This window comes from Nicotiana tomentosiformis, chromosome 9, assembly GCF_000390325.3.
Source record: "Nicotiana tomentosiformis chromosome 9, ASM39032v3, whole genome shotgun sequence".
Taxonomy (NCBI): Eukaryota; Viridiplantae; Streptophyta; class Magnoliopsida; order Solanales; family Solanaceae; genus Nicotiana; species Nicotiana tomentosiformis.
Genome location: NC_090820.1, coordinates 4,078,268 through 4,101,278, shown reverse-complemented (window position 1 = coordinate 4,101,278; position 23,011 = coordinate 4,078,268). Strand labels below are relative to the sequence as shown.

Genomic DNA, 23,011 nt, shown 5'->3' with positions numbered 1-23,011 from the left:
AAGGCTTTTGATGAGTATATATATAATTGCTCTTCTTCTAGCTCTTAAAGAGTTAAGAAGAAGGCAAGCCTCGCGCCATCGTCGTCGTCATCCCTCGCTCGGCTTCGGCTTCGGATTCGGTCAACGATTGATTGATTAATCATTTTGGACAAAATTCCTTTCAATTATTTAATTAGTTAATTAAATAATTAACGAACAATTCAATCCGGAATAACCCATGACCCGCGACCCGGTTCGGTCAGGCCCGTTTCTTTCCCGGATTATTTTAAATACATTTTCCCGCAATATTTCAAACGACCCTGTTCCAACAGCCATGGCTGTTTCTGAAAGGTTGCAAACCTTTCCAGAAACAATGCCAGCAACTTTATAAATAGAGTTTGAATCCCAGAATCTTTCCTTACGAAATTTTATGAGCTTCTTCTTCTTCTCCTTCTTCTGCACAAAATATTCCAGTGTGTTTTACAGCCTTCGAGTGGCTCGCTGTTCACCGACGTTTTGGTACCAACACTCCGGTGAGTTAAATCGTTCTATCATGGGAGGATATATTCCAGCACCTCGGGTACTTTAGGGGAATAATTTTCTTAATGACACACTGTGTATTCAGTGGGCTCGATTTATTCCCATACTGTTTTTTTTTCAGAATCTATTTCGTTAAACAAGTATTACTAACTTTCTGTTTTATTTTTTTCAGAAAGTTTAATTGTTTATTACAGCACTACATAATTATAACATTCTTAAGGAAATTGATTTATTATATTCTGTATTTTGTTTGTGAAGATTAAAACCTGTATGATTTTCTACTCCTTCTGAATTTTACTATTCTGATTTGAAGATATAAAAACCTTCATCAGAGTATTGAAATTCATAAAACGATTTGAAGAACATAAAAACTTCATTGTTTTTCTGTGAAACAGTATATAAAAACTTCGGTTTTATTTATTATACATATTGTTTTTGTTAATAACAGTATTGTTTACTGTTCTGATTTTGCCATTAATTGAACTCTTCTGTTGTTTATAGTGAGAAATGGCAATTGATAACGGAAATTCTTCTGCGACTATTGCGGCAACGACGATAGCCTCGTCAAGCCGGACTGCTGTTCCACCGGCAGAGAAATCGGGGAAAATTTCCGTAGCCAACTTCAAAGGATGGCAGCAAAGGGTGTTCTTCTGGCTTACCACACTTGGTATGCAGAAATTCACTAGTGAAGAACCACTAGTGCATGCTGCGGACATGCCGAACAACGAAAAATTCATGATTGATGAGGCGTGGAAGCAGGCAGATTTTCTTTGCAAAGGCTATATCTTAAGCGCTTTAGAGGATGACTTGTACAATGTGTACAGTGCGATGAATACTTCGAAAGAATTATGGGACGCACTTGAGAAGAAGTACAAGACTGAAGATGCATGCTTGAAGAAGTTCGTGGTTGCCAAGTTTCTAGACTATAAAATGATAGATAGTAAAACTGTTGGAACCCAAGTTCAGGAGCTTCAACTTATTTTTCATGACCTTATTGCTAAAGGTATGGTCATGAATAAAGTTCGTGGTTGCCAAGTTTCTAGACTATAAAATGATAGACAGTAAAACTGTTGGAACCCAAGTTCAGGAGCTTCAACTTATTTTTCATGACCTTATTGTCAAGGAAGCATTTGCGACTTACTCTACTGCTGGTCCCGAAGAAAAGCTTTCCATGGAAAATACTGCAACAGCCAAGATTGAAGGTTATGGAAAGATATTCCTGAAGATGACTTCCGGCAAAGGTGTTAACGCTCAACAATGTTCTTCATGTTTCTACTATTAGGAAGAATTTAGTTTCTACTTCTTTGCTTGTTAAGAATGGATTCAAATGTGTATTTGTTTCTGATAAAGTTGTTGTAAGTAAGAAAGAAATATATGTTGGAAAGGGCTACCTCACAGAGGGCCTCTTCAAACTAAATGTAATGGTTGTTGACAGTATGAATAAAATTGTAGCTTCTTCTTATTTATTGGAGTCAAATGATTTATGGCATATTCGTTTAGGACATGTCAATTACAAAACCTTGCGAAAGTTAATTAATTTCAATCTTTACTATTTAATTTAAAGAAAAATATGATTTCAAAAATATTAAAGATGAGGACAAAATTTTAGTATTTATTGTTGGCTTGCCTGACAGTGGTATTCGGCGCCATCACGACCTTTAACGGATTTTGGGTCGTGACAATGACAAACAGATTGAAACAAACGGAGTAAATAACTACAGACAAATAGCCGGTTATCCTAACTCCAATTGAGGATGAGATAGTCGGTTGGGATGAATCAAAAGAGAATGGATGCAAAATACAAAAAATGTGTTTTTACTTGGCGAAAATCCCAGGAAGGACGAACTTTTATTATTATTGCAACAATAGGAAAATAAAAAAGGAAAGGCGATAGCTAAGCAGGAATAAAGCAGAAAATAAAAAAATTAGCCTCTTCTGCAAACTAAATTCTAAAGTTTAATTAAGCCAATGATGTCTAAATGATCTTGCATGAATAAGTAAATATACGAAATCTTGTCAATGGGTTTTCAATTGAATTATATTAAACTTCCCTTTCAACTTCTTAACTGTTCAAATCGCAACTAAATATAAAGACAAACAATGTCACTCAAATGCAAGTTGCCGAAGGTGCACTTCATCATGTACTTTCAGTATAATGCAAATTATTTGTTTTTTTCTTTTTGCTGAAAGTACATGATGAAGTGCACCTTCGGCAACTTGCATTTGAGTGACATTGTTTGTCTTTATATTTAGTTGCGATTTGAACAGTTAAGAAGTTGAAAGGGAAGTTTAATATAATTCAATTGAAAACCCATTGACAAGATTTCGTATATTTACTTATTCATGCAAGATCATTTAGACATCATTGGCTTAATTAAACTTTAGAATTTAGTTTGCAGAAGAGGCTAATTTTTTTATTTTCTGCTTTATTCCTGCTTAGCTATCGCCTTTCCTTTTTTATTTTCCTATTGTTGCAATAATAATAAAAGTTCGTCCTTCCTGGGATTTTCGCCAAGTAAAAACACATTTTTTGTATTTTGCATCCATTCTCTTTTGATTCATCCCAACCGACTATCTCATCCTCAATTGGAGTTAGGATAACCGGCTATTTGTCTGTAGTTATTTACTCCGTTTGTTTCAATCTGTTTGTCATTGTCACGACCCAAAATCCGTTAAAGGTCGTGATGGCGCCGGACACCACTGTCAGGCAAGTCAACAATAAATACTAAATTTGGTCCTCATCTTTAATATTTTTGAAATCATATTTTCCTTTAAATTAAATAGTAAAGGATGAAATTTTTCAGAATAAATAATAATATTTTTATCAATTTCAATATTAAACGCTCATAATCAATCCCAAAGACCGGTGTCACAAGTGCATGAGCATTTATTAGGAGATAAAATAAAATACAATAACTGTCCGGAATACAAATTTGGACAGAAAAAAAAATACAAATACTCTGAAAGAGACTCTGCTGGCTGCGAATCGTCTCACAAAAATGCAGCTCACCTAAGTCCCCGTATGAACCACGCCGCTGCGCCCACAAGGCGAATAATATATATGTGCCTGCACAACAAAATGTGCAGCAAGTATAGTATTAGTACGTAAATCAACGTGTACCCAGTAAGTATCCAATCTAACCTCAAAGAAATAGTGACGAGAGGTCGACTCTGACACTTACTAGTGGTCCAATAATAATATACCGACAATATGGTAAATTATGGATTTTATATGGCAACCGTAAACTCAACAACATGAGGCACATAAATAATTTTTTTATTAATAGGGGATTTTCCAATTTATTTTCATCTTTTAACAATTATATCTCCGGCCAATGAGGCCATATCATTTATCAATGATTTCAAAACAATCATTTAAGTCATGCGCAAATCATGTCGAGGTCGTACGGCTCGATCCAATATAATATTTAAACTGTGCACCGCCAGATGGTCGAATGACGCGAACCATAGATTCAATTTTTTAATCTGCCGAGGCGTTCGGCCCGTTCCACAAAACATAACACATTCAAACAATCGATCAAGAATACATCAAGGGCAATTATCCAAGAAAAGGCAAATCTCTCTTTTAAAAGTCAAGAGAACAATGTCTAGCCTTTTAGAAATTTATTTACAAGGTTTGATATGATTTAAGAACTTCAAATTTACAACAAAATTGCAAATATTACAAGTAAGGCATGCTTTTGGGTCCTAGACTACCCGAACGTAAGCATATTAGTAGTTACGCACGGACTATCGTCACCTCGTGTGTACGTAGCCCCCACAAATAGGATCACACCTTAATTTATTTCACCTATGGGGTAATTTCCCTCTTACAAGGTTAGAAAGGAAACTTACATTGCTCCGAAGTTCCATAACCGGCTCCAAAGCTTTTTCAATAACTCAAACCGATGCCCAACGCTCCAAAACTAGTCAATAAATATGCAAATCCATAAATATTTACTCTAATACTCGTTATAATTCAATTCGCTATAATTTCTAACTCCACTCGAAAAATCGGTAAAATCACCCTCGGGCCCACGTGCCCGGATTCCTAAAATTTTCAAAGATAAACATTACCCATAATATTACGAACTCAAATATATAATTTGTTCTCAATTTCTTGCCCAAATTCGTGGTTAAATTCCAAAAATACCAATTTCTACATTTTTCTTCAAAATCCCAAATTTCTACAAATTTTCATGCCTAAATTCATGTATAAACCTTGTATGTAACTCACAACTAGTAGGAATAACTTACCTCATATTGGATGATGAAATCGCCCAAACCGTGAAAAATGGGTGAAATAAACTCAACCTCTGTTTTAAAACGTTCTGCCCAGTACCGTCACTCCTCTTTCGCGTTCGCAACCAAGGTCTCGCGTTCGCGAAGGCCAAAAAGCCACTGCCCAAAATTTCTTCTTCGCGTTCACGTGACCAGTGTCACGTTCGCGAAAGAGTGTCCATACAAGGCATCGCGTTCGCGTTCAAGCCATCACGTTCGCGTAGGCCAAATGGCCTTAGGCCCGTCTCCTCCTTTCTTCTACGCGTTCGCGATTGCCCCTATGCGTTCGCGTAGTTCCTCAATCTATCCCTCCACGTTCGCGACCTACACCTCGCGTTCGCGAAGACCAAAGCCCAGCGGCCTCAATACTCCTCTTCGCGAACGGGGGACTCTCTTCGCGTTCGCGTGGAAGGAAACCAGATGCCAGATATCAGCAGTTCCAAAACAACCCAATTTGGTCCGAAATCACCCCGAAACACACCCGAGACCCCATCCAATCATACCAGCCAGTCCCATAACATAATACAAACTTGCTCGAGACCTTAAATCCCATCAAATGACATCGAAATCATGAATCGTACCCCAATTCAAACTTAATGAACTTTGAAACTTCAAACTTCTACAATCGATGCAGAAACCTATCAAATCACGTCTGATTGTCCTCAAATTTTGCACACAAGTCACGTTCGACATTACAGACCTAGTCCAACTTTCGGAATCAGAATCCGACCCTGATATCAAAAAGTTCACTCCCAGGTCAAACTTCTCAAAAATTATCCAAATTTCTAACTTCCGCAAAATGACCCCAAAATGACCTACGGACCACCCAATTCACTTTCGGACGCGCTCCCAATATCAGAATCATCATACGGAGCTATTCTCAGACTCAGAATCCCAAACGGACATCAATAACATTGAATTGCACCTCAACCCAGATTTATGAAATTTTTCCAAAATGCCAACTTCCACAATGGGCGCCGAAACGCTCTCGAGTCATCCAAAACTCGATCCGAAAATACACCCAAGTCCAAAATTATCATACGAACCTGTTAGAACCTTCAAATCCCGATTCCGAGATCGTTCACTCAAAAGTCAAAGTTTGGTCAAACTCTTCTAACTTAAAGCTTAAAAATTTAGAATTTTCTTTCCAAATCAACTCCAAACTTTCCGAAATTCAATTCCGACCACGCATACAAGTTATAATATCTAAAGTGAAGCTACGCAAGGCTTCGAACCGCCGAATGACGCGCCGGGGCTCAAAACGACCGGTCGAGTCGTTACGGTCATAGTTTGACTCAACACAAAATTTAGAAAGAACATGAGACTTCTGAAATGTGTAGTCTTAAATATGCCATAATATTTGTGTGAGTATAATGCTTTTGAAACTCATGGCCTTAATTAAATATGTCATAATATTTGTATGGCTATAAAACATTTCTATTACGGGAATATATAAATGTAAAATTCTGTTTGGAATTCACATGAATTTAGTAGAAGAAGACTAAACAAGTACTCCCTCGGTTCACTTTGCTGTACTTTTGCAGGGAGACCATGTCACGTTCTTAAATGTGTATAAAGGATTCATTTAGTCTAATAAATCTTCGCAGTGGTGTCACAAGAATTTTTTAAATTATCATGCCATGGTATTGGTAAGTCCGAGTCCAGCTTTCAACCCAGGATTTTGATGCATTTGAATGTTCTCTCCCTTTTCTTTCTTTTTTTATAAATATTTGTTAATAGTGTTTTGTGACCTATCTATTTATTTGGATTTTGAGGTGCCCCTCATAATATCGTTGATTGTTTTCCCACTACATCTATTTGTCTTTCCATTTTTATTGTGTTTCTGCCTCATATTTTCTGATCTGAGCCTATTTGATAACATCTGCTATTCGTCTTTGAAACAGCCATTCAGTCACAATGGGATGTACATGACTGTCAGAACGTCTCAAGAAGTTCATATTCATCCTTCATCTGTGCTGTTCAGGTATTTTTATATCATAGGTTTCAATGTATTATTACTTCACCTTTGCTATACTCTCTAAAGAAAGGTGCTACATTTCTTTATTTTTATGCGAATTTTTGAGGGCTTTCCATGTGGGCTTCAAACTCCGGGGAGTTTAGGCTCGCCCCACTGCCTCTCTCCCAACTAAAATACCAGGTTTTGTTTGCGGTAGTTTTTGAACCGTGAGACATGTGCCTTGCTTACACGTCACGTGTTTTGTCCTTACCACTGAACCAAAACCCGAGAGCTAAGAAGAGGCTATACTTGTTGAGTTGAATAAATAGTTAACAAATAGTGAATATTCCAAATTGTTGCATCCTATTATTGCATGGTTTGGTTAGGAATTGGTTCTTTATTGTCGCCATCTTTCCTTCGTATATGTACCTGCGTGCATCGACGCTGAACATCTTTTTTTTTTTTTTGCTTTGATCAGCGAAAGCATGGCTGAACTTATTTCGTAACTGCATGTTCATGTCCCGCACGAACACAGTTTCTACTCGAAACGGATCTTGTACTAACATTTGCATATTGTCCCTTATTACTTTAGGATAAAAAGGAAGAAACAATACTAGGTAAATAGTTAAAAGTTATAATATCCCAATATTGTGCTAACTATTGTACCTGTAATGTCACAACCCAAACTAACCCCTGTCGTGATGGCGCCTATCGTGGAACTATGCAAGCCGACTCATTTCCAAAATAAACCGATATTTTCATTTCAAAGATAATTTCAATATTATTTAACATAAAAACCTTCGTAAAGGAGTACCAATCAAAGTAAAAGTGCGGAAAAAAAAGCCCGACATCGGGGTGTCACTAGTCATGAGCATCTACTACAAACTGTCTAACAATATTAAGGCTAACTCAGCCTGACAAATAACTAAATGCAACTAGAGGAAGATAAGAGGGAGAAGAGCAGGGGCTGCGATTGCCAAACAGCTACCTTGCTATATCCAAGAAAATTTGCAACCATAACACTCAATAACCGCTACCGTGCCCAGCTACACCCGAATCTGCACACAAGGTGCAGGGAGTAACGTGAGTACGCCAACTCAGTAAGTAACAACAATAAATAAAGACTGAGCAGTAGTGACGAGCACTAAAGTATATAGCATTCATATCATGAAATTTCAGTAAAGTACAACATGAGTTAAAAATCAGTGTTTGAATCAAATCATCTCGTTTAAACCCGGTTCCAGTAAAAATCATTTAAAGATATTTTTCCAACAGTTTTTCAAACAAAGGCTCAATGCAAAGGTGAGCAAAAATGATGAAATCATAAACAGCCCCTCAGGCAAAACATCACTCATATACAGCCCCTCGGGCAAACCTCACAGTCACTCGTGCCACTCGGGCATACCTCACAATCACTCTTGCCACTCGGGTATACCTCACAATCACTCATGCCTCCCAGTCACTCAGCACCCGACACTCGCACTCAGTAGGTACCTGCGCTCACTGGAGGTGTGTACAGACTCCGCAGGGGCTCCTTCAGCCCAAGCGCTATAATTTGCACGGATAACTCACGTGTTGCATCGACAACTCACATGCTATAATAATAAAGTATGATGCAGGCGGGTAGCCCCGATCCACACTCATCCTCACAATCAGGCCCTCAGCCGCACTCAGTTATAAACCTCTCAAGCCACTCGGGCATTTAAGTCAAACAGGGCATTCGGCCCAAAATATGTATATGCATCAAAACAGAGTCATAAAATTGAGTTATGCGGTAAACAAGTATAAACATGACTGAGTATAGGTTTTCAATCGAAAACAATGAGAGGATAGTAAGAAAAGCCCCTAAGGTTCCAAACAGCACTGGCGCAAGGCCCAAACATGGCATTCAGCCCAATTTACAGAACAGAAATGTGATTAGTTGGATGGATTAGGCTGATCAATCCGAAATGCGTGTCATGATCATTATAGCCAGCTGATTCATTCAGATAAGTCTCTTTTCAAATTTTCTTCAAATAGTCATCTCAGTTTTTCTTTTTTTATTTTTTATTCCTAATTCTCGAAGTCACTTCGCTTCGTTTCTTTTGAGTCTATTTTTCTAAGTCTCTGTCAAATTAGTTTTTTATGAAGCAAGCAAGAAAGGACTCCAAAGCTCATTACCGGCTTTTTATTTGCACCAAGCGAAATTTGGCCAGGCACATTCCAAGTGACATGGTTTAAAATGAGCAATGCGATGGTAAGTGAAGTTCAGGTGGTCAAGTGATTCGTGAATTTGTAGGAAATGCAAAGGTTCCACAGTTGTCAGAATGAAAGTGTCATACGACGAGTTGAGTGTAAGTGATTCAAGTTATTCAGAGGTTTTGTGTTCGAGGTCCGATTGAAAGGTCAAGCAATTCTTCGTAGCCCGAAGCAGCTAATCAGAATGAAGCAGGATAGTGGCAGAAGCAGACACCTTCAGCAGGGATGCCACAAACTAACCGCCACAGTTTCAAACTGACAAAATTTTCTTTGTTTTAAGCAGGGGAAAGAAATCTTGTTTGCTTTGCTAGGAATCCCCCATGAGGAAGGTATGCTCCAGATAAGTTCAGTCTTAAGTTTTCAAGGCCCTCCTGGATAATGGGATCTAATTTTATGTTTCAGGACCCTCCTGGATAATGGGATGCAACTAACAATCAATGAATGTCCCTGGTACAAACTGGGGCAGAAAAGTTTCTCTGTTTTGTCTGTGTTGTCATGATTGCAGGCGCCCACCTGGAGAACGAGGGAATTTATTTAAAGTTCTAAGTCATCAGGCGCCCACCTGGAGAATGAGGGAATTCATTTCAGTTTTAAGTAATCAGGCGCCCACCTGGAAAACGAGGGAATTCATTTCAGTTTTAAGTAATCAGGCGCCCACCTGGAAAACGAGGGAATTCATTTCAAGTTTTAAGCCAACATCAGGCGCCCACCTGGAGAACGAGGGAATTTATTTAAAGTTTTAAAACATCAGGCGCCCACCTGGAGAACGAGGGAATTTATTTAAAGTTTTAAGTCATCAGGCACCCACCTGGAAAACGAGAAAATTCATTTCAGTTTTAAGTAATCAGGCGCCCACCTGGAAAACGAGGGAATCATTTCAAGTTTTAAGTCAACATCAGGCGCCCACCTGGAGAACGAGGGAATTTATTTAAAGTTTTAAAACATCAGGCGCCCACCTGGAGAACGAGGGAATTTATTTAAAGTTTTAAGTCATCAGGCACCCACCTGGAAAATGAGGAAATTCATTTCAGTTTTAAGTAATCAGGCGCCCACCTAGAAAATGAGGGAATTCATTTCAAGTTTAAGTCAACATCAAGCACCCACCTGGAAAACGAGGGAATTCATTTCAGTTTTAAGTCATCAGGCGCCCACCTGGAAAACGAGGGAATTCATTTCAAGTTTTATGTCAACACAGGCGCCCACCTAGATAACGAGGGAATTAATTTCAAGTTTTAAGTCAGCAGGCGCCCACCTAGAAAACGAGGGAATTTATTTCAAGTTTTTAAGTCAGCAGGCGCCCACCTGGAGAATGAGGGAATTTATTTTGAGTTTTAAGTCATCAGGCGCCCACCTGGAGAATGAGGGAAGTCGTTTAAGGATTTAATTCAAGTTAGAAGTAGCAGAAGCTCGCCTCAAGAATGCAAGCTGACAGTCTGAGATGAGCAAAGGAAGAAGTCTCAATCCAGAATAAAAGAAAAAAAAAGAAGAAGAAAAAAAAGAAAAAAAGAAGGAGAAAGAACTAGCACCTGCAGTTAGCAAGCATCAAGGTTCAAGTCAAAAGTCCGCATGAAGAACCATTCAAGACTCAAGATCAAGCTTCAGAAGACTCATAGATAGGAATCTTGTAACTCGTAGCTGATAGGCTTAGTTAGTTTCTTTTTCATTTTGACTTTGGTGTAATAGGGAGCTCAGCAAGAAAGAGCAGCAGCAGCAACAACAGTGAAATCACAGCTTCTCGGTAGTTCCAGCTACCAAAACTTCCAGAACTACACTGACCTGATTCCTCCATAGCCGAGGATATGTAGGCAACCTCGGAAGCAAGGTTCGGTCAAACGATTTCAAAACGCTTCCATGGAGTATACAAACGGTCAAAAATCGCTCGTATTTGCTCAATGTATCTTTGCCCGAAAACTCTCCGTGTTTCCAAGCAAAGAGGGGCAGCTGTGAGCACGTGATTTTTGCCCGACTAAAATATTCCTATAGAAATTCACATATAGATTTTTCTTAATTGTTTTTAGTTTTATAGAATTTGTAGGAATTTTGGTTAAAAGCTGCTTGCATTTAGTTGCATATTTAACATGCTAAAATCATAAGAAAAACACCAAAATGTCTAAAGTATTTCGTGCATAACATTTTAGGTCTAGTTGCATTTAGGATTTAATTACATAAGTTAATTGCATTATTAAATAGAAAATCACAAAATATGGGTCATTTTTGTATTTTTAGCATTTAATCGTAAATTAAGTAATTCTTCCTTCATTAGTCTAAATTAATTAATGGTAAAATAGATAACTAGGTTTATTCCTACAAATTAGATTGATTTAATACTTAATTTAGGTTTTTGATTAATTAATTTTATTTAAAATCAAGGAAAAAGAAAAAGAGAAGGAAATTCTGTTTGGGTTTAAATCTGGGCCAAAACAATTTGGCCCAAACACTCACCTGAATTCCGCCAAGCCCAACCCCTCACCCAGTCCTGTCTCACAACTAAGTGCGAACGACGTCGTTTTGGATGGATCGATCTCGACCATTCAATCCATCGCCATCCAACGGACACAGTCCACTCTCACCCCCCCATATAAAAAGCCTATTATGCGTTTCCCCTCCCCCACAACCCTAAACCTAATTCCTAACCAAGCGGCGCCCACCCCCTTTTCTCTCCCTCCGTCGACCGAACTCGCTTGAACTCAAGCGAGTTCACTCTCCCTCCAACTCACGCACGTGATTCCTTCACCCTCCCTCCTCCATGTCACCCGTCCCGTAACGACCTCTGACAGAAAGATTCTTCTCTCCCTAAGGATTCACGCGCTTTTGGTATTGAGAACAATCTCGGATAAATGGTGGTCGTAGGATCTGAGAGATTCAAGATCCTAGACCTCCATTTGTCCGATTTGGTTCACAAGAAAGAGAATCGGATTCTTGCGGATTTTTCTGATGGAAAGAGGAATTTTGGGCATGACTTGAAGAAAGAAAAAAGGTATGAAAATTTCGGGTATATATAGGGAGGTTAAGAGATTTCTGAGAGAGGTCATTTTTTTGGAACAAAAATTTCAGAGAAAAAAAATCGCAAAGGAAAGCTAGGGTTCTAAAAAACATTCTTTTTCTTTTCAGTGGTTCATCTCCATTTTTTTTGATTTTCTGGTTTAGTTTCAGAACAAAAAAAATACAAAAAAAAAAAAGAAAGAAGCATGTTCAGTGTTCGTCTGTTCCATTTTATTTTAATTACTGTCTGAAAATTCGAAAAAAAAACATATTCCGTCCCTTCTTTTCCAATCTGGATTTTGAGTTGAAAACTGGAGTTCGATTGGAAAGTGGTTGAGTTCGCTGCTGCTCGAGAAGGTTTTGCTGAAGTTCTTGTTTGGACGTCATTTTCTTCATTGTAATTCTGCTTACCACGATAATCTATTGAAGTTGCTGTTCATTTAAGAGGTCATATTTTTAAACTCTATTCTTCTTCCGTTCTACAGATTCTGTGTCATGAATATTGGTATTATTTGCTTAATTTCTCTTATTTCTATATCTTGGCGTATATGACGATGTTTTAAATATTTTATTTTGAATTTTGAATGGATGAGTTTATTTTCAACAGTCATGCCGTAGATTTTGTCTTCTCTTATCGACATGTTTATGTTGTTTATTTAACTGGAAAAATCCAAATGAAGTCCTGAAAATCACAAAGGCTCGAAAACCAAAAGAAAACTGAGATTTCGGAGAGGATTTGGGGAGTAATTGATTGCTGAATTTTTGAACTCTTCCCTGGATCTATAAAAGGCTGTTGAATCTCGAATAATTGGTTGTTTGTTGTAATTCCGTACTGGAAATTGTTCCTTTTGCTTTGTTTGGCTAAGAGCTGAGCTCCTAATTCTAGTTACTGCTTCTCCTTCAAAGTTAGAGATTCATTTCTCTCATTTGTTTGTGTGGCCAAGTATCGCTTTTAACCGAATGATATAAACCTTTGATTTATTTGAATGAGAATAATGCAAACCTGTTCATACTTTGTGTTGTTTCAAATCTGCCAAATTGGTTAATATTCACCATGATACCTCTTGTTTGGTTACTGTATTGAAACATAGTTGAATTGCAATTCAAGTTTACTACACTTGTTATGTCAGAAAAAATGATTTTAAAATCTGTTTGTTTTTCCATTGAGTAATGTGGTTTCAGAAGATGAGAATTGGGCGAAAACAGGTGGAGAATTGATCTGGACACCAATTGGATTGATTTCTTATAGTATGAACCGGTAACTCAAGTGTTTTATGAGTTTGATTCCGGTAGCCTGATTTCGTGTTGTTAGACTTGGGTTATTAATTAAGATGGTGTATGTTTATATTCCGTTTTAGAGGTTTTCTCTTGTGTTAGCTGATGTTGATTGAGAAATTACTCCAACAAATGTGCAATAGTCATCTTTAATTAGTAAAAAAGGCATTTGATCCTTTTCTGGATGGAAACTGTAGCTAATGTCAAATTGTGAAACAAATGAAGAGATGCTGTCTGTGAATATTTATGGACTCGTCTGTATGAGCCAGCAATTTTAACTTGAACTTTACATGCTCTTGCCTACCAAAAGTAAAAATTCCTTATAATCCCAGACTCTAAGATTAAGCAATTTTGAACATCGTAACTTGTTTTAGGCGCGATTAATAATAGAGCATCGTGACTATGGGTATGGTTCCTATGGCATAGTCATGATACGTAATCCCCAATTCGAGTGCGCGTTTCACGCGACTCGACCATAACTTCAAATAATAATAAAATTTAACATGCTATAAATTGCGGGTGCATTTCAAGTGGCGCGGTTTGCGATGAATACCAAAATGACAAGTGTACGACATCGTGACTTGTTCCAAAAATAATTCCATAAATAATTAAAAGCGGTTAAAAAGTAAAAATGCACAATAGGCTTTAAACATGTATTAAATCAGATAATTAGGCCGATTATTGATAGTTGAGCGACCGTGCTAAAATCACGGAATTCGGGAGTGCCTCACACCTTCTCCCGGGTTAACAGAATTCCTTATCCGGTCTTCTGTGTTCGCGGACCATAAATAGAGTCAAATTTCCTCGATTTGGGATTTAAAATAAACCGGTGACTTGGGACACCATAAATTATCCCAAGTGGCGACTCTGATTTAATAAATAATCCCATTTCGAATATTGTCACTTTAATTGGAAAAACTCTCTTATCCCCTAATACCTGCCTTTGGGAAAAAGGAGGTGTTGACACATATCCCCTTCGCAAGATTTCAATCCTATTCCCAACCGTTGTGTAATCCTTTTCAGTTTTTCTCTAACTTCAAATACTTTTATGAGGGGAACCTCAAAATCCAAATAATAGATAGGTCACAAAACACTATTAACAATTATCATCTAAAACCTGCCTTGGGAAGCTGAATTAGGACTTACCATGGCATGATAATTTAAGAACGTGACATGGTCTCCCTGCAAAAGTACAGCAAAGTGAACCCAGTAGAGTACTTGTTTAGTCTTCTTCCAGTATATTAATGTGAATTCCAAAAAGAATGACACATTTATATATTTGCTTAGTAAAATTATTTTTATAGTCATACAAATGTTATGATATGTTTAAGGTCACAAGTTTCAAAAGTTTTATACTCACACAATTGTTATAACATATTTAAAAGCACGCATTTCAGAAGACTCCCGTTTTTTTTTAAATTTTGTGCTGAGTCAAACTACGACAAAAAAATATCCTAATTACAATTGAGGATGAGATAGTAATCAAAATAGAATGGATGCAAAATACAAAAATTGTGTTTTTACTTTCATACGTTTACTAGTTCATGCCAGACCAGGAAGGACGAACTTTTATTATTATTGCAACAGGAGGAAAATAAAAAATTAAAGGTGCTAGTTAAGCAGGATAAAGCGCAAAATAAAAATATTAGCCTCTTCTATACAATGTGTGATTTATTTAAATTATAAAGTTTAATTAAGCCGATGATGTCTAAATGGTCTGGCATGAACTAGTAAACGTATGAAATCTTGTCAATGGGTTTTCAATTGAATTATGTTAAACTTCCCTTTCAACTTCTTAACTGTTCAAATCGCAATTAAATATAAAGAACAAACAATGTCACTCAAATGCAAGTTGCCGAAGGTGCACTTCATCCAAATAAACTGTTACTGAGGTGAACCTAGTAAGCAAAAAGAAAAAACCAAAAACATCGGCAGCTGCAAATCTCAACTTTGCATCATCCAACTCCTTCTGTACTCCTCTAACAGGAATCCAAATAGACTGCATAAATAACAATATATTGGTCTAACAAAAGATAGAAGTCATGTTTTATTGCTAAATTAAAACATGTTCAAATTTATCATTTATTGCTTCATTTATTGATTAATACACAGTGAGGAAGAGAGTAAAAGAACGAAAGGTGATGCCTTGTCATATTTATTCATTATGTTTATCCGTTTTCATTGGTTGACGATGTATTTGCATGTCTTATGTAGTCATTCAGGTTGTAGTTATCGTATCTTGTTCCCCCTCTCGCATGTCCCCTCCCAATCCTACATATTAAATCTTTATTTGTTACTATATTGCACATATATCTACATTTGTACAGGTTAAATTACGTGAGTGTCCTGTCATAGCCTCGTCACTACTTCGTCGGGGTTAGGCTCGGCACTTACGGAGTACATTGGGTCGGTTGTACTCATACTATACTCTGCACTTCTTGTGCAGATTTTGATACTGGTCCCAGCTATACGTGAGACATATCAGCTCGGATTATCACATTTGGAGACTCGAGGTAGATTTGCTGGCGTTCGCAGACCTTAAAGTCCCCTTCCTCTTTCCCCATTTACTGTTCATTTCACTCGAAATAGTTGTATTTATTTCAAACTCTGTTTGTAGAACTTCTAGACTTGTGACTCTAGTTCTAGGATTGTACTTAGATATTTTTGGTTATTTTACCTTTTCACAGATCATTCTAGTTTTATTTGAGTTTAAATGAGTTTTAATTACTTGAATTTTTAAAAATGGCATACAATTTACTCTAACGCTGGCTTGCCTAGCGAGTGAAATGTTATGCGCCACCACAGTCCCGAAGGTGGAAATTTCGGGTCGTGACAGAAAATCTATATATGTTTTTTTATATATATACATTATATATGTTATATACAAAAATTATACAAATTTTATATACTTTTTCGGCTATCAAATGTAAATAGTTAAAAGTTATAATATCCCTATATTGTGCTAACTATTGTACCTGTAATTTCGGCCTTTATGGGTATTGTTGTGTCTAAAGTTGGACCTTTAGATTATACTCCTTCCGCTTCAATTTATATGAACTTATTTGACTGGTCATGATGTTTAAGAAAAAAAATTAAATTTGTAGTGTAAAATGAGGCACATATATGTTGGGATTTTAAGCTTGTGTAGCTTAAAGAGGTTGAATGAGAAATGGAGGGAAAATAAAATATTTGAGTTTCCCTTGGCAAAGGGACATTGTCCCATATCGGAGGAAGAAAAGGTTTTTGATGAGTATATATATAATTGCTCTTCTTCTAGCTCTTAAAGAGTTAAGAAGAAGGCAAGCCTCGCGCCATCGTCGTCGTCGTCCCTCGCTCGGTTTCGGCTTCGGATTCGGTCAACGATTGATTGATTAATCATTTTGGACAAAATTTCTTTCAATTATTTAATTAGTTAATTAAATAATTAACGAACAATTCAATCCGGAATAACCCATGACCCGCGACCCGGTTCGGTCAGGCCCGTTTCTTTTCCGGATTATTTTAAATACATTTTCCCGTAATATTTCAAACGACCCTGTTCCAACAGCCATGGCTATTTCTGAAAGGTTGCAAACCTTTCCAGAAACAATGCCAGCAACTCTATAAATAGAGTTTGAATCCCAGAATCTTTCCTTACGAAATTTTATGAGCTTCTTCTTCTTCTCCTTCTTCTGCACAAAAAATTCCAGTGTGTTTTACAGCCTTCGAGTGGCTCGCTGTTCACCGACGTTTTGGTACCAACACTCCTGTGAGTTAAATCGTTCTATCATGGGAGGATATATTCCAGCACCTCGGGTACTTTAGGGGAATAATTTTCTTAATGACACACTGTATATTCAGTGGGCTCGATTTATTCCCATACTGTTTTTTTTTCAGAATCTATTTCCTTAAACAAGTATTACTAACTTTCTATTTTATTTTTTTCAGAAAGTTTAATTGTTTATTACAGAACTACATAATTATAACATTCTTAAGGAAATTGATTTATTATATGCTGTATTTTGTTTGTGAAGATTAAAACCTGTATGATTTTCTACTCCTTCTGAATTTTACTATTCTGATTTGAAGATATAAAAACCTTCATCAGAGTATTGAAATTCATAAAACGATTTGAAGAACATAAAAATTTCATCGTTTTTCTGTGAAACAGTATATAAAAACTTCGGTTTTATTTATTATACATATTGTTTTTGTTAATAACAGTATTATTTACTGTTCTGATTTTGCCATTAATTGAACTCTTCTGTTGTTTATAGTGAGAAATGGCAATTGAAAACGGAAATTCTTCTGCGACTATTGCGGCAACGACGATAGCCTCGTCAAGCCGGACTGCTGTTCCACCGGCAGAGAAATCGGGAAAAATTTCCGTAGCCAACTTCAAAGGATGGCAGCAAAGGGTGTTCTTCTGGCTTACCACACTTGGTATGCAGAAATTCACTAGTGAAGAACCTCTAGTGCATGCTGCGGACATGCCGAACAACGAAAAATTCATGATTGATGAGGCGTGGAAACAGGCAGATTTTCTTTGCAAAGGCTATATCTTAAGCGCTTTAGAGGATGACTTGTACAATGTATACAGTGCGATGAATACTTCGAAAGAATTATGGGACGCACTTGAGAAGAAGTACAAGACTGAAGATGCATGCTTGAAGAAGTTCGTGGTTGCCAAGTTTCTAGACTATAAAATGATAGACAGTAAAACTGTTGGAACCCAAGTTCAGGAGCTTCAACTTATTTTTCATGACCTTATTGCTAAAGGTATGGTCATGAATAAAGTTCGTGGTTGCCAAGTTTCTAGACTATAAAATGATAGACAGTAAAACTGTTGGAACTCAAGTTCAGGAGCTTCAACTTATTTTTCATGACCTTATTGTCAAGGAAGCATTTGCGACTTACTCTACTGCTGGTCCCGAAGAAAAGCTTTCCATGGGAAATACTGCAACAGCCAAGATTGAAGGTTATGGAAAGATATTCCTGAAGATGACTTCCGGCAAAGGTGTTAACGCTCAACAATGTTCTTCATGTTTCTACTATTAGGAAGAATTTAGTTTCTACTTCTTTGCTTGTTAAGAATGGATTCAAATGTGTATTTGTTTCTGATAAAGTTGTTGTAAGTAAGAAAGAAATATATGTTGGAAAGGGTTACCTCACAGAGGGCCTCTTCAAACTAAATGTAATGGTTGTTGACAGTATGAATAAAATTACAGCTTCTTCTTATTTATTGGAGTCAAATGATTTATGGCGTATTCGTTTAGGACATGTCAATTACAAAACCTTGCGAAAGTTAATTAATTTAGAAGTGTTGCCTAAAGTTGAGTGTAATAAATCAAAATGTCAAATATGTATTGAGTCTAAGTTTGTAAAACATCCTTATAAGTATATTGAAAGGAATTCAAATCCTTTAGACTTAATTCATACTGACATTTGTGATATGAAGTCGACACCATCTCGAGGTGGAAAAAAGTATTTTATTACTTTTATTGACGACTGCACTCGATATTGTTATGTTTATTTGCTTAATAGTAAGGATGAAGCAATTGAAGCATTTGAGCAATGCAAGAATGAAGTGGAGAATCAATTGAATAAAAAGATCAAAATGATTAGAAGTAATAGGGGTGGAGAATATGAATTTCCATTTGCAAAAATATGTTGGGAATATGGAATTATCCATCAAACTACTACACCTTACACATCTCAATCCAATGGAATTGCAGAAAGGAAAAATTGGACATTAAAGAAAATGATGAATTCTTTATTAATAGGTTCCGGATTACAGTAGAGTTTGAGGGGCGAAGCTATCCTTACAGCTAACCGAATACTTAACAGAGTACCCCACAGCAAAACGCAATCTATTCCATATGAAAAATGGAAGCGAAGAAAACCCAACTTGAAATATTTCAAAGTGTGGGGGTGTCTAGCAAAGGTACAAGTTCCTTTACCTAAAAGGGTTAAAATCGGACCAAAAACTGTTGATTGCATTTTCATTGGATATGCTACAAACAATAAAGCAGGTCGGTTTTTGGTTCATAAATCCGATAATCCCGAAATTCACGTTAATACGGTAATGGAATCAGATAATGCTGAATTCTTTGAAAGCATCTATCCGTATAAAACTGAATGTGAGTCGTTAAGTGAACGACCTAAACGACCTCGGGAAGAACCAAAGGAAAATACTCAAAGTATAGAAGATCCAAGGCATAGCAAACATCAAAGAACATCTACTTCCTTTGGACCAGATTTTGTGACATTCTTGCTTGAAAATGAGCCTCAAACGTTTAAAGCAGCTATGTCATCTTCTGATTCAGCATTTTGGAAAGAGGCAGTCAATAGTGAGATTCAATCAATTTTGGATAACCATACATGGGAATTGGTAGATCTTCCTCCGGGAAATAAGCCTTTAGGTTCGAAATGGATTTTTAAACGGAAAGTGAAAGCTGGTGGCACTATTGACAAGTATAAGGCAAGACTTGTTGTCAAAGGTTATAGACAAAAAGAAGGCCTTGATTACTTTGACACTTACTCGCCAGTAACGAGGATAACATCTATTAGGGTGTTAGTGGTACTAGCGACCGTGTATGGTCTTGAAATCCATCAAATGGATGTTAAAACAGCTTTCTTAAATGGAGAATTAGAGGAAGAGATTTACATGGAACAACCTGAGAGTTTTGTGGTAACCGGTAAAGAAAAGAAAGTGTACAAACTTGTTAAGTCGCTTTATGGACTTAAACAAGCACCCAAACAATGGCATGCCAAATTTGACCAAATAATTTTGGCAAGTGGGTTTAAAATCAACGAGTGCGACAAATGTGTTTACATTAAAACACTCCAGGTCATGAAGTCATTGTTTGTTTATATGTTGATGACATATTGATAATGAGCAAAAATATGGCAGATATAAATGCTACTAAGCGCATGTTGGCTAGGAAATTCGATATAAAAAATTTAAGAGTTGCTAATGTGATCTTAGGAATCAGAATTCACAAGACTCCACAAGGTCTAGCATTATCACAGTCTCACTACATTGAAAAGGTACTTGACAAGTTCAAGTATTTGGATTTCAAAATTGCCAAGACTCCAATTGACGTGAGTTATGCACTTCAAAAGAATGAAGATGAAAGTGACTCACAACTGGATTATGCAAGAGTATTGGGAATTTTGATGTATATCATGAATTGTACATGACCAGATATAGCATGTGCTATTAGTAAACTGAGTCGGTTTACAAGTAATCCCAATCACATACATTGGATGGCAATGAAACGAGTTTTGGGGTATCTCAAACATATCCAAAATTACGCTTTGCATTATAAAAAATATCCCTCCCTGATCGAGGGATATAGTGATGCAAATTGGATCACTGGATCATCTGAAGTTAAATCCACGAGTGAATATGTTTTCACAATTGGGAGTGGAGCGGTGTCTTGGAAATCATCCAAACAAACGTGCATCGCCCATTCTACAATGGAATCTGAATTCATAGCTTTAGATAAGGCCGGTGAAGAAGCTGAATGGCTCCGGAATTTCTTGAAAGATATTTCATTTTGGCCCAAACCTTTGGCACCTATTTGTATACATTGTGATAGTCAAGCGGCAATAGGCAGGGCAGGGAGCGTTATGTATAACGGAAAATCTCGTCATATACGACGGAGACACAATACCGTTAGACAACTACTCTCTAGTGGTGTTATCACAATTGACTACATAAAGTCAAGAGATAACGTGTCGGATCCACTTACAAAAGGCCTATCTAGAGAGGCATTTGAAAGATTTGACTTTTGTGATAAATCTTTAACATTCATGTAACATTTGACTTTTGTGATCTTAAATATATCATAATATTTTATAAAGATGTCTCATTAATAAAAAAAAATGGGAATTTCGGAATTAAAAAATTATTAAATGTTGGTGGCATTCTTTGCTGAAACAGATTTAAAAGGAAAGTAAAACACATGATTGAAACGAAGGGAGTAAATGTTTACATAAGTATCATTTAACATTTTGCTGAAAGTTTAATGGGCATTTTGAAACTTTCTAAGACATTCTACATCTATAATATTTAGTAATCTAAGGATATCGCAACACCGTAGAAGTTACTTCTTTTTATCTTTATTGAATTTTGGTGATTACTTTTTATAATAGTTTAAATTCTATTGCCAGAGCAAGGACACTTCATCTTAATTATTTATATGTCTCCAACATGCATTGATTCTTTCTTCTGGGCCAAACACGTGAAAATATCTTTATTTTTGGATGGTGGTAAGACTTGAACATTCGAAACCTTGTTTCTGCCAATTGTGTGATCAATAACAATAATAACAAACTCAGTGTATTTCACAAGTGGGGTCTGAAAAGAATAATATTTATGTAAATCTTACCCTATATCTTGATAAGATAGAGAGACTATTTCTGATAGACCCTCGACTCAAGGAAGGATGAAAATGCAATAGAAATAATAGTAATACCAGCAAGATAATAAGATAATCGAAGCGAAAGAACCAGTAGGTAGTGAGAAAAAAACTGGAAATAAGAAAATACAAGACTAACGCTGATATTACCGGTAAAAACAAGGGAGATGCACGACTACGTATTAACCTTCTACCCTAATTCTCGACCTCCACGCCCTTCTATCAAGGGTTTATATCTCCAGTAAGTTGAAGTAGCGACCTGTCTTGACAAATGTGTGATCATTTTATTTAAAACTTAAGTTATTAGAGGAGGAACCTACGTTCATCCTAATTTATTTATGTTTGCAGCACTGAGAATTAATATGGTTACAAGTTAGTTTCCTCCTTTATTGGTTAATCTATAACTAATACATTACTCTACATAACCTAATTTGATGCAGAAATGAATTCAAACATCATTACTGATCAGAAGACGGGTGCAGGAATCATCCATAAGATACCGTGTTGGTTACGAAAAGGTGCAAATGTTAAATTTGCTTGTAAAATCTTCGGCAAAGCTTGTAAAATTTGCTCATGTAAATACCAGATTTGCAGCAAATGTCCTAAATGTCATGAACAAAATTAGGCTTCAGAGACTATGTACTTGTGCTGGTGTGAGATTAGTTTTGAGAATAAAGGGAAAGTTATGAATAGCCTAATATAATTCTATTCACTTTCCTCTAGTTAATTTCTCTTAGTTTGTGTTTTGTTTTGTTAGTAGTTCCTATTGTTGCAACTTGCAACAAGTCTTGGGTCAACATGTACCTCTTGTCTTGTAGTCTTTCGACTGTTTGATATTGTACCGTATTGTATTGTATTTTTCTTTAGCCACTTGTTATCTGAAACGAAATCCAATTAAATCTAATTCGCATTGCATAGGTTCTACTACAGTTAGACCTCTTTATAATATCTTTATATAATAGTCATTCAATGTAAAAGCCAAGTTTTTCTTCGAACCGATTTTTATATTATGTTATAATATATGTTTTCTATAGCAACACTTCACTATAGCAGCCATAAACTATCGGAACAAATGAGGATATTATAGAGATGTTTGATTGTACAAGGAAACAGTTTCTATAAAAAGGTTTATCATTTTTAGAGTTGGGGTATTATCACTTTTAGCCTGCGCCAGAAATTATTTATATCCGGTAGTCGAAAGTGTATAAATTTTGTATAATATTTGTACATAACCTACATAATGTATATATATATATATATATATATATATATATATATATATATACAAATTTTATACATTTTTCGGCTATTATGTTTACAGCGGCTATACAATGTCATTTGTTCTTTAGATAGA

At 36.5% G+C, this 23,011-nt stretch overlaps 1 long non-coding RNA gene across 1 annotated transcript; it reads left to right on the top strand.

Annotated features, from left to right (window-relative positions):
• The first annotated feature begins 6,264 nt into the window (after window positions 1-6,264).
• LOC104096224 (uncharacterized) lies at window positions 6,265-12,441 on the top strand. Its single transcript, XR_004507027.2, has 2 exons — window positions 6,265-6,449; window positions 6,705-12,441. It is a non-coding gene; the product is annotated as an uncharacterized lncRNA (long non-coding RNA).
• Window positions 12,442-23,011: the final 10,570 nt, after the last annotated feature.